Source organism: Ambystoma mexicanum, chromosome 7p, assembly GCF_040938575.1.
Source record: "Ambystoma mexicanum isolate Mex_15411 chromosome 7p, UKY_AmexF1_1, whole genome shotgun sequence".
Classification (NCBI taxonomy): domain Eukaryota; kingdom Metazoa; phylum Chordata; class Amphibia; order Caudata; family Ambystomatidae; genus Ambystoma; species Ambystoma mexicanum.
Genome location: NC_090939.1, coordinates 196,897,803 through 196,909,547, shown reverse-complemented (window position 1 = coordinate 196,909,547; position 11,745 = coordinate 196,897,803).

Below are 11,745 nucleotides of genomic sequence, written 5' to 3'. Positions count from 1 at the left end.
CCTTAGGTACTGGTGTTTCTTTCCCAATGTTATGTTTAACAGGTCATGCAGTTCTTGACCAGACGGTCCGCTATTTTTGGTATATTGGAGTTCCTCCATACCGGGTCTAGATGTTTACAAATGCCTTTTGCGCTTATGTGGGCTGGGCCATCAGCCATGATCACTATAGTTTGTACGTATGCATTAGGTAACATCCATCTCTGTTTGTCATGGTCAACCCAACAATCTTCCTAATCTTCGCAGGCTGGTTCTGATCCCCACCCTTTGATTTCTTCTGCTGTGACCTCGGCCTGAATCTCTTTTACACTGCTAATGCCCTCTTCCAACATGCCACTCACAGCAACCCATCCAGCAGGACCCAATACCTAAGTCTGTGGCTGTTTGTTTAGCAATTCAGTCTGCGAAAGCATTGCCTTTCCCAATACTGTCAGCGACTTTCTCGTGGGCTGCGCATTTCATTATTGCTAGTTGTACAGGTAATGCTAGTGCTGATAAAAGCTGTACCATCAAGGAACCATGCTGAATCTTGGTGCCATGGGATGTCAGAAATCCTCTTTGGGACAGTAGTTTCCAACAATTGTGAGCTACACCAAAGGCGTACTGGCTGTCTGTATAAATACTTACTTTCAAGCCCTTGAGATACCTCTTAAGCTCGAGTCAGGGCAATTATTGCTGCTGCTTGGGCGGAGTTGGAAGGATTCCTCCTAGTTTCTACCACTGTGTTAAGTGTGGTGATTGCATAGGCAGCAGTAGAAGTGCCGCCCGGAAGTTTAAAGTAAGAAGCATCACAAAATATTTCTCCATCTGAGGATGGCAGAGGTGTGCCAGTTAAATCGATTCTTCCTTTTGTTTAATTTTCGGTGATAAAAATGCAATCATGATTGGTATCAGGGAATGCTACTCTCCTCTAGGGGAAGTAACAGTTCAGCTGGGTTTAACATGTTACATCGTTTAATTTTGATGTGAGGTGCAAACAAAATAAGCTTGTATCTAGTGAGGCGAGCAGATGTGATATGCTGTGTTTGCTTTCTGTTCAACAGTACGTCTACTGAGTGAGGCACCATGATGGTTAAGTAGTGACCCAATAACATGCCTCCACTTTGTTTGTTTTGCTGATTTAGCAGCAGCAGCCACAGCTTCAAGACATTTTGGCAAATCGCATGCAACCGGGTGCAGCATGGAGAAAAAATAGCCACACTGCCTGTTATTTCCCACATGTTCCGGCATTAAGAAATAGCCAAAGCACAACCATCTCTTTCGTGCACAAATAATACAAACTCCTTAGTGTAATTTGGTGTGCCCAACGCTGGCGCTGAACACAAAGCAGTTTTGAGCATATGAAAAGCATCTTGACAGGCTGAATCCCAAGGTAGAGGTAGTGCTACATCTTTTTTTGTTAGTGCCAACAATGGCTTAATACAAAGGGAGAAATTCAGAATCCATTGCCTGAAATAGGAAGTCATCCCGATAAAAGTGCTAACCTCAGTTTGTGTGTTTGGAACCGCCATGCCAGAGGTAACCTGTATTCTGTCTGGTGCAACCTCCTGTTGACAATACTGGATTTCTTCAAAGAAGCCTTGTGACCGTTGTTAGCCAAGTGTGTTAACAACAACACATTGTCCTCCTTGCAAGCTTCCTCAGAATCCACGGCAATAACTATGCCATCAATGTACGGTATCAATGTGCAAGATGAAGGTAATTCTAAAGTGTCCAGTTGTTCCGTGAGGGCCCTACTATAAATGCTTGGGCTTTCAGTGTATCTTTGGTGTATTATAGTGAATGTACATGACAACCTCCTCAGAGTAAAGATGAATAAGTACCTAGTGTTAGCATGTATTGGTATTCTGAAGAATACGTTCTTTAAATCTAACACTGAAAAACGAGTGGCCTGGACAGGAATCATAGTCAAAATAGTCGTGATCTCAGGCACAATGGGAAATTGGGGACAAACCATTTTATTGATGGCCTGTAAATCAATTACAAAACGGTAAGGCAGCACATTGTCACCCTTCTTGTACACTTGATGTATGGGACTGTTACAAGTGCTACCTATAATCCGTTCAATAACACGTAAATGTACAATTCCTGAAATTATCATTTTCAGTGCGTGTGACAAATCAACTTCCGGGGTACCAGTGGTCCAGGGATGAATATCGGTTTGTAAACCGTCAATCAGCCCCACCCCTCTAGTACACCAGAAGGGATCCAAAGAAATTGGAATACAAGTGAATTATAAGATCTCCTTGTCCAATTTCGGTAACGTGGACCGAACAGCAGGGTTATTTTCACAAGTGTTTTGGATGGTTGGTTAGTTGCAACACACCGAAAATACAATTAAAAAAGGGACTGTCCAGTCAAGGTTGTATAAAAATATCTACTTTATTATTACTACAACAGACAGTTCTAGCACACGCCAAAATACAACCCACTCTGTAAAGGAACACAGAGGGCAGACAGTTTCACAAAGGAAAGGGATGCACTCTGGATATTGAAAGGAGGGTAGTTGGTAAAGTAATCAGTCTTGCTGGTCAAGGTTATTCAGTTCCAGCACAAAGGGGGCAAAGGGTTTTAACTGTCTCTAGGGGCCTTCAGAGAAGGACTAGGGGGGGCAGAACCACAATGTACCGGGTGCTGAAGAAGGTATTGATGTTCGACAGCATCGAGGAGGTTCCAGGGTGCTTTGCAGCCCTTGAGACAGAGTTAGTGGCGGGAGACAGCTGGGGGTACCAGGTTGCTGGCAGTTCAGCAGGCGAAGCTGGATGGAGGTACGTCTGCAGGCTGTCCAGCATGGCGGCGCAGGGCCAAGAATCGTTGTCTCTGTGCTGGTTGGTGGATCTGGAATGCTGGTCGAGGCATCTCAGACAGCTTTTGTGACTGCGGCATGACAACAGTCAGCGGTGCTGCCGGATGCGGTTCAAGGACCCGATTGTCTCAAAAATGTCCTTAAAAGACAGATGTTGGATGATGCTCGTGTGGCACTGCTCCGAGCTTCTTCGCAGGGCTGTGTCCTTTCAAGGCAGACAGCCCAAAGCTCAGGAGAGTGCTTTCAGGCAACGGTCTTGTCCTTTGTCCGGAGACTCTCTGGCACTTTCCACCTAGGAAGCTTGCTAGCAGAACCTAGCAGGGCACACTGTGTGCTGGCTGGCTAAAGGTTACGGAGCTGCTGGATGGGTGTTCTGAGTCTGGCATCTCCCTCTGTTTCCTGGGAAATGTTAAGGGGAGGGATCTTGCTTCCCTCTTGGAACTCCTGGCCTTTCTTCACTGGCGGAATATTGCAATAGACGGGTATCAGATTTGGAAGTGGTAGCGGAGCTAGGGTGTGTAGCCTTAAGGAGCTCTGGTGTGGGAGGTGCAGCAGGCCAAGAGTCAGCATTGGGTGCATGCGGCACTGGTAAAGGCACCGCTGGTACATAGGGAGGTGGTGCAGTCGGACGTTCTCGTCTTTCACACTTTTGCGTTTATTAATTTATCAGCTGTGTGCAGCTCTATGGATGGGTATATTTTGCATATGTCTAACTGTATCACTCTATCTCTCGCCCTATCACGGTCTTCCAGTTGTTTGTTTTTATTCATGCACTTTTGGTCATGCACTAAAACCTTTTCTGTTTGGGTCATTTGCTTCTGTCTACATTTGATGTGCTTGGTTGCCTCTTTACAGCCAATCCCAAACTGCATCAAAAGCAGCTGGCCTAGACTTTTTCTGCAATAAAACGGACTCCAAATGATGTATCCTTGCTAGTTCAAATGTCCCAAAATCAGGCCATTGTAAATTAGGTACATGTCTGATCTGGCATTGCCAAAGACTATTAACAACAATTGCTCCTAGCCCATATAAGGGCCAAGGACGAATATTCTCGTCCTTTTTGCATAGACTTGCATAATAGCCTGGCAGCTAGGGGTTATTATACATATAATAGAGAGAATGTTCATGTGGGGCAGGCCGTCCATATTCTAACCGAGTGAGTTGTTTTCTACAAGAGCACAAAATTGCCCAACAAGTGTACATTGAACTGAGCCCAGGTATTTTACACAAAATGGTGTCTCACCTGCGAAATATTATGCAAAATATTTTTGTAGAACCAACTCAAAACAGCCTCACCTGATTTCAATCAAACATCCCACCATCAAATGAAATCCATGACTGGTGGTCATTAAAAGGGTGAAACGTAGTGGCACAGCTACGGTCCAGAACCCTCGCTGAGATGATGGCTGGGCTGAGAGAGACCGGTGTGGATCACTAGTAGAACCTGCGAGAAAATTTGGTCTCAGATTACGCTGGTATCCCTGGTACTCAGTGGTCCCAATACTCGGTGGGTAACAAATTGTAAAACTAAAATCTGGTAACTGTACTGCAAACGAGACAAGACCAACAGACACAGTGATGAGTATAAACAACAGAGTTTATTCGCTTCAAGTGGACTCAGGTTCTACCCAGCAGTAGCTGTGCAGAAGTGAGCAATTTACAGCAAGGAAAGCATGTCTTCTTGCACCCCAGTATACATGAGGTCTGCTGCGAAATGCCATGTCATAGATGGTTCACAGCTCCATGTTACATACAGGGTTTTCTGTGAATACATACATACATTTCATCAGTGATTTAATGCTTGTATATTCTAACTTCCTGACCTAACAAGACAACCGACTGTTCTCACTGTTCTCACTGAAAGGAAATATTCCTACCAACATTATCGTTTGTTTTCATGACCGAGGTTTACTGTGCCGCGGTATGTTTTTACAGTTTGATTAGGATCACCCTTTCCTAGTACAAACAGAAGCGAACATCTCCTGTGTCATAAACTATTCCTATTATTAGTAGGTGCATTTGTGAGACCCATGCAATTAACAGCTGCAGACGAAAATATTTGATTGTGCTTGGCCTGGCCTGTTCAAGATCCAAGGCTGTAATAAAAATGAGCTAATTTATTTGCAACACCATTCTCAGCATTCTTGTGTAGCGATTTCTTGCAGCTCCAAATAGGAGATTTTGCTAGATGGAGTGAATGCTTGAAACAAAATGGGGGAGCTTAAGGCTAACTGTGTGGGATATTGTGACTCACTCAGATGTGCCTCACTACATCACTTTACTGCAATGGTGAAAGAAACAGTCCAAAATGACCAAGCTGACTCCTGTGTGCGCCAATATCTTTAAAACTGCGTTTGTGTCACAACCAGAAAAAGACTGCACACACCTGCCAAACACATTTCAGGTGGGGTGAACACAAAGTCCTCACTGCAGGAGTATGCCAATGGGCTCTGCAACATTTTACATGGAGCAAAGTGAATCAAACAGCATAATTGTTCTGAAAACCCAAAAATGCCTTTAAAATGACACTTTCCCAATCTTAAAAAGTGCTGTTTGGCGTTACATGCATCATATTCTCATAAACCATGGTGATTATATAGGACCTGCAATGCCTAGGATCATTCATTGCGGCTCAGAGGAACCGGGTCTCATTTGAGTGACAGCTCTAGTACAATGTATCTTTGCAAAATCAACCCAAGGTTTTGTTTTCATTTTCACGGGAAATGCAGCTATTTATTTGCAACAAGTATCACGAATCAGCTGTCCAGAGAAAGACTCTAAACAATGTCATGATATATGTATCCAGGCTGCAAACAACTACAGCACTCAAGGAAAGGACTAGAGCTGCCCAAAGTGTGTATTTGCTGCAGAGGAAAACCAAATTTAAAATAAATAAGTTTAATGTGCTTTTGCCTGAATGAAAAGCAAAAATGCCTATTTAAAAGTACATTATTTTGTCAAGGCTTGATTACTTAGAATTGTAGAAGGATTTGTTAATGGTAAAGATACACTTATAAACTGTTTTAATTCTATCTGTTTAAAGTAAAGACTTAAAAGGTGAAACTCAAAGCTCAACCCAGTCTGAATGGCAAACTATGTCAAAGAAAAAACAACTGCTATCCCAGAGTGCTAGCCCTGAGAAAGGGTGACACCTCATAAACCTCTGGAGCAGGAAATGCTATGCATGGGGATTTTGAATCCCAGGACAATGGGGTTTCCCCCAGTGCATCAGACATTCGTCTTTGCCTAAGGCTGAGAAAATAGCAGGCTAAGACTCTCACCTGTCAAGTGTGAAAGGTAGGAAACTTCAATCAAAGGAAAGAGGCCCCTCATCCTGTTTCAAAGGAATTTGACAGCTGCTGCCAGTTGGAAGAAAAGAAAAAAAACTGCCAAGTGACATTTGCCACCTGATTCACAGAACGTTTTCCTATGGAATTGCGCCATTTTAAAACGCTACTGTGAATCAGGCCCCTGGTGTTTAACTGCCTATTTGTAACTGAACTTTAAAGACATTTAACTTTGCAACAAGATATGAAAGTTGGTAGTTTTAAATCTAATTGCATGCTCTTTCTTTGAAGATGTGATTGAACCCAGTACTGTATAAGGAACAGAAGTTGTGAAGAATAACCGTTTGTGGGGAAAGTATGGAGATTACACACATGACATTTTGTACACAAATCTCAGGGGTAAATGCACATCCATGTACAAAATTGGGAAATTTTAGGCCACATTTTTCATGGTTAAAATTGCCAAAATGTCACAGAAAGCCTAAACCAGGTCCCACAGACTGGGGATTTGGATTGAAATGTGACCCACGAAATATGTAACCTGCACATCTGATTTTCTCAGAGGTCATCACTGTATAAATATGTATTTGTGGGAAAATTATATTTTGGTTCTAGGAGCTTGGGGAGGTTTCTAGACATTGTAAAAGTAACACCATAAAACATGACAGCCTTTTCTGTTATCCAGTCAGCAAAGAGCAAGTCAGAAACTATGTTCTTGCCCAAGCATAGCATCATGGGTGTGGGTTGGAAGCCTGCCCCAGCCATATAATTTAGTGATGTCCTTTGGCATGATAAATAGGGGAATCTGACAACACACAAGTAGAGTGATTCCTGACTTCTTCCAGATTTTCTGCGTGGTGTCTTGTTCCTGAATTCTTCATCCTTGTTCTTGATTCCTGATTTTCCTTACAAAGCTAAGGCCTCAGCATTGCTGAACTCCTTTTTCAGTTAGGCCTTAAACTCTAAAACAAAATCCCAAAACCCTAGGGAAGCATCTTAATCCAGTTTGGCTTGCTACTACTAAATGCATGCTTGCTGCAAACTCGCCATCCCACTGATCTCCAGTCTCCAGTCCAGAGAAGTCCAGTGACCAGAACTGCCCAGATGACCCTATGCCGCCAGATGTGCCCTGCTGTCCTTGGTTAGACTGATCCGTGTGATGACCAGAACCTTTGACGGTCCAAAATCCTAAGTTAAAGTGGACTGTAAGTATTAATAGTAAGCATAGAAAATCATAGCATACCTATCTTGCTTTGCTTTGTTCCATCCCAATCTCTAAATCATCATATCCTTACCTTAAGAACTTGTAACATTGTCAGAATCATTACTGCCACCGTGCCTTTGCTTTCTTGGGCTAATGCTAACTTATTTAAATAATTGTGTCTTGTGAAATCCTAAACCCTCAATCCTCCTTCGGGTAATCGGATTGGGTCAGCCAGGGCAGACACAGAGGTGCTAGGTTTGGTTCCGTGGATCAACTCTAGAGCTTACTGTGTTTCAATCTGGTAACCTAGCCTGAATGCCATAGTGTTAAATAAATCTATCCTTGTAAAGATTGATTTCGGTTTTCTTTTTTGCGCCTTTATTTTCCAAAAAGCCTCTCATTCAACATTGCATAACTCACTCAATGTAATAGTCAGAGACTTCATTTCAACTCTGGATTATACCTAAGACCTGTAGCTACATCTGAACGTACTGAGAATCAGTATATTAAAAATCGTTTGGTTAAATGTAGGTGCAAATCCGCATTTCTGCAAAGTTTTACACGCGGGATTTTCTATTTAAGTTATTTCCAAACTTCCATTAAGATTCAAAGTGTTTACCTTTGCTCAAATGATAGCTCATGATTGTTAGCACCTTTCCAATGTTGCTCCCATAAAAATGTATATTGATTTAAGGATTTTGCACACTTTTCATTGTTTTGCTAAACCATTTTCGAATGTCATTTTAAAAAGTGTAAGATTGCAAACCTGTTTTTCTCTCTTATTTGGGGAGGGGAGGTGGTATTTAAATTCTATTTACTGTTTTTTATTCCTGAATACCTGCTGCTTCCTTATATCTATTCAGAATTGCTTATTTGTGGGTTGAGGAATATTGCAGGGGGAAATCCTAACCTAAGTTCTATCTTTTCAAACAAGCCAAAGGTGTTCTTTTCTCTGATATTTTATATTTAGTGTTGCTAAAAGTGAATTTAACTGCCTTACATACCTACCTACCGATTTGTTATTGCCACCACATTGGTGATTGCTGCTCTCTATTACAAAGTATATGGTGATTTGAATTTTAAATAAATAATAAATATTACCTTTACTAACCAGCCTGATTCCTGGTCCATTGTGACCTGGGGTATTTTGAGAAGGGCTGTGATATGAGTGGTATATCACTCTGAATATTGAACCTATAGACATAATAAAATAAGTATTTCAGGTGTGCGCTGCATACTAGGATGAGACCAGGGTGTATCACCTGATTGAAATACTTAACAACTGGAATAAATGCATTTTCAATTTGGAGATGACTACCGATAAAAAACAAAATCCCAAAATGCAAATTACTTTAGCTGTTTTAAACAATGTATCCTTTTATTTGGAAGATGGATGGTATCTTTCCCATTCAAAGATAGCCACTAGTTTTCCTTGTTTCCAGAGAGCTTCCTTAGAGACAGTCGTTCAAGATGGCTACCTCCCTGGAAGAGCTCACACAAAATCAAAGAGTTCCGAGATATGAATGAATGGGTAGACATTACAACGGTGTAGCCCTCCTCAAATGTCATCTCCATTGGAAAAGCATTACAGACCTTCATTCAAAGCCCCTATTGGAAGCTCTTATGCTTATGACAATAGTTTTGGCTTTTAAGGTAGCGCTTTTGGCGCCACCTAATAGCCCATTTGAAAAGGACTACTCTTCACAGTTTTTTGCAATGCCGATCCTTATGTGCAAGTTTCATCATTTGCACTATGAAATGCATACAGAAGCATATAACAATAGGTGAAGACAACTTTATACTTTTATTTTTGCCCATCGTAGTGCAAAAATGTGTGAATGCCTCCTACAAGTTACACTTGCAGGAGGCATTAACATGGGCAGGTGCAAAAAAAATGTGGATGCCATAGTAATCTATTCATTTTACGCCAACATGAAAATGGCATGCTCACGTAAAACAATGTGTTTTTTGAAGGTGGGGTGTAAAACCATGAACACATGTTTAGTCTATTGTGTGCCCTCACTCCACCTCCAAAAATCTTCACAATCCATCAGAGCATAACAAAGGCACTAAGAATAGTAAATCACCATTACACTTGTGTTTGCACTTTTTTTTAAAGATCCGGGGGACTGGAAAACAAGCTCAATATGACATTTTAAGTGGCAACCTGCACCGGGCATTGTGATAGTGTCCCCAGGGACAATCTGTAACAGAGGTTATGTCTAGAAGGCTGTACACAGACCACCAAGACTCTGCATAGGCATTGAGTAGATACATTATTTAATATTACTACATTTCATGAACAAGAACCTTTTGATATATTTCTTATATGTGATCAAAGAAGGGGATATGCAAATTTCATGTGGGGCATGTTTCCATATAATCATGGCTCATATAGAAACATATTGTTTGAGGATATGTCTCTTCTTGAATAATGGGGTTTCAGGCAAAGGTCCTCCTTGCCGTGAGAGGAATGTCTAATATCTCTGTCATGCAGATTTTAAAATACTGTGGGCTTTGATGGCGAGATGGGGATTAGGTTGACATGAATGACTAGCAGTTTGCAAAGATAGGTCTGGCCTTTTAATGACTTTTAAGGGAGAAGGTGGGTATTTGGAAGGCCTATATGTAGTGCCTTCCAATTGTCTAGATTACACAAGACAGAAGCCTATATTTTTGTTTCGTAGTTGAGTCCTTTTTAGTTTTCAGCATGCAAAGTTAATATTGACCCCCTTTCACCATGTCCCTCAAGATCATGTTGAAGTTTACTATCCAAGACAAAACTTAGTGCCATTACACTGAAATCAAATTTGTGGGAGATGGCCAATGTTGCAAGGGTCGATTGTCAGGCATACATGGGAAGTTCAGAGATGGATGAAGAAGGACCTCCATTAATTGGAGGTTGAGTTACGGTGCCGGTGCTTCCGTGACGGTCTGCCTACCATGGCCACTGTGCCTGCCATGGCCAGACCTGTTGGGTACGGCAGCTCCGGCAGGCAGACCTGTAGTATGCCAGTCCGGAAACAATGGAGTCACGAATCATCCACATACTTGTGAATCAGGATGTCAGTTCTGCAGATCCGACTTTCTAGACGCGCCATGTAAAAGTTAACATGCATGGGGTAGAGGATGGAGAATTGTGGTACTCCGAATGATATCAGAGCAAGAGAAACATTTTAATTCGCTCTGATGTATTGAGGAGTGGGCCACAGTATCAAAAGTAGATGACAAATCTAAGGATTCAAGAAAGAAGGTCTAAACATGGCACACAACATTTCAAATGTGTCTGTTTCAGTGCTTCGCCAGGGCCAAAAACCGGACATCAATATAAGTACTAGAAAGACAGGGGAGAATACATGACGGTTTGCAGTGGTCTTCAAATGGGAAAATGATAACCTGATCCATATTCATAGGACAGTCTGCGTTATCTCCTCTCTGGTGTTTTTGTATTTTTAAAACTGTTTGTACATTTCTAATGTGATTCATCAGAGAATGCAATATTTTTGGGAGGAAGTTGAGGTGGTGTTCTTTAGAATAAATGATCATGCTCTTAAACATATTCTCCAGAAAGCTGCCAATATCGATCTGTGATTAGTTGTGTGAAGCTTTAGCTAGTTTGACATTATGTTTATACTTTTACCCTCAAGCAGGCTGGCTGGAAGTTCTTGTCCTGCAGAAATGTAAAGGGAAGGTGATTTGGAGGTCATTTCATCAGTCAACTTTGGTTATGTCATCTCATCGAATGTGACTGCGTTCAGTGATGAGGTTAATTTTTTACTTTGTTGGGAAAATGTTTTTCATATTTTTTGGTTTTGCGAAATAGTTATATGGGGTTCAATGTTGAGTTAAGTAATTGCCATGCAGTGATGTCATGACGTCTGCTACTGGGGGTAAAATTTGAAGCTGCTTATAAAGATTTTGTCATCCAATGATTTGCTGAATGGGGTGGTTAATATATTGTTCCAGAGATCGCTCATTAGACTTTGGAGGAGGTGTGCAATAAAAAGTACTAAGCTGCAGGTCTCTTCCAGGGTCCTTACCTGGTTTCCAATTTTTGTGACTTTTCCTTGACAATCTCTTAACGCTAGGACTAGGTAAGAACACATTTCCAAATGTGTTGCCCTTACCCTGTAGGGCGTATCCAAGGTTTCTAAATGTAGGGTCGCACCAGGGGCGACCTCCCCTCCAGTGGGTAACCGCACCTCATGACTGTGAGGTGCCTTTCTCGTCGCTGGCAGTTTCTTCCATTTTCATTCAGTGCAGTAAGACTGTATACCAGTGGTGCATCTACCAGAGACTCTGTTTAAAATCCAGGAGGACTGCCATTCAGACGGAAATGAATCATATGACATTGTACATGCCTCAAGGAGGACAGTCTCAGAATTGTATTGTTGATGAAACGGTTTTTTGATTCTCTGGGTTTGTGGAGGTGCGAATGCACTTTTTTTTAG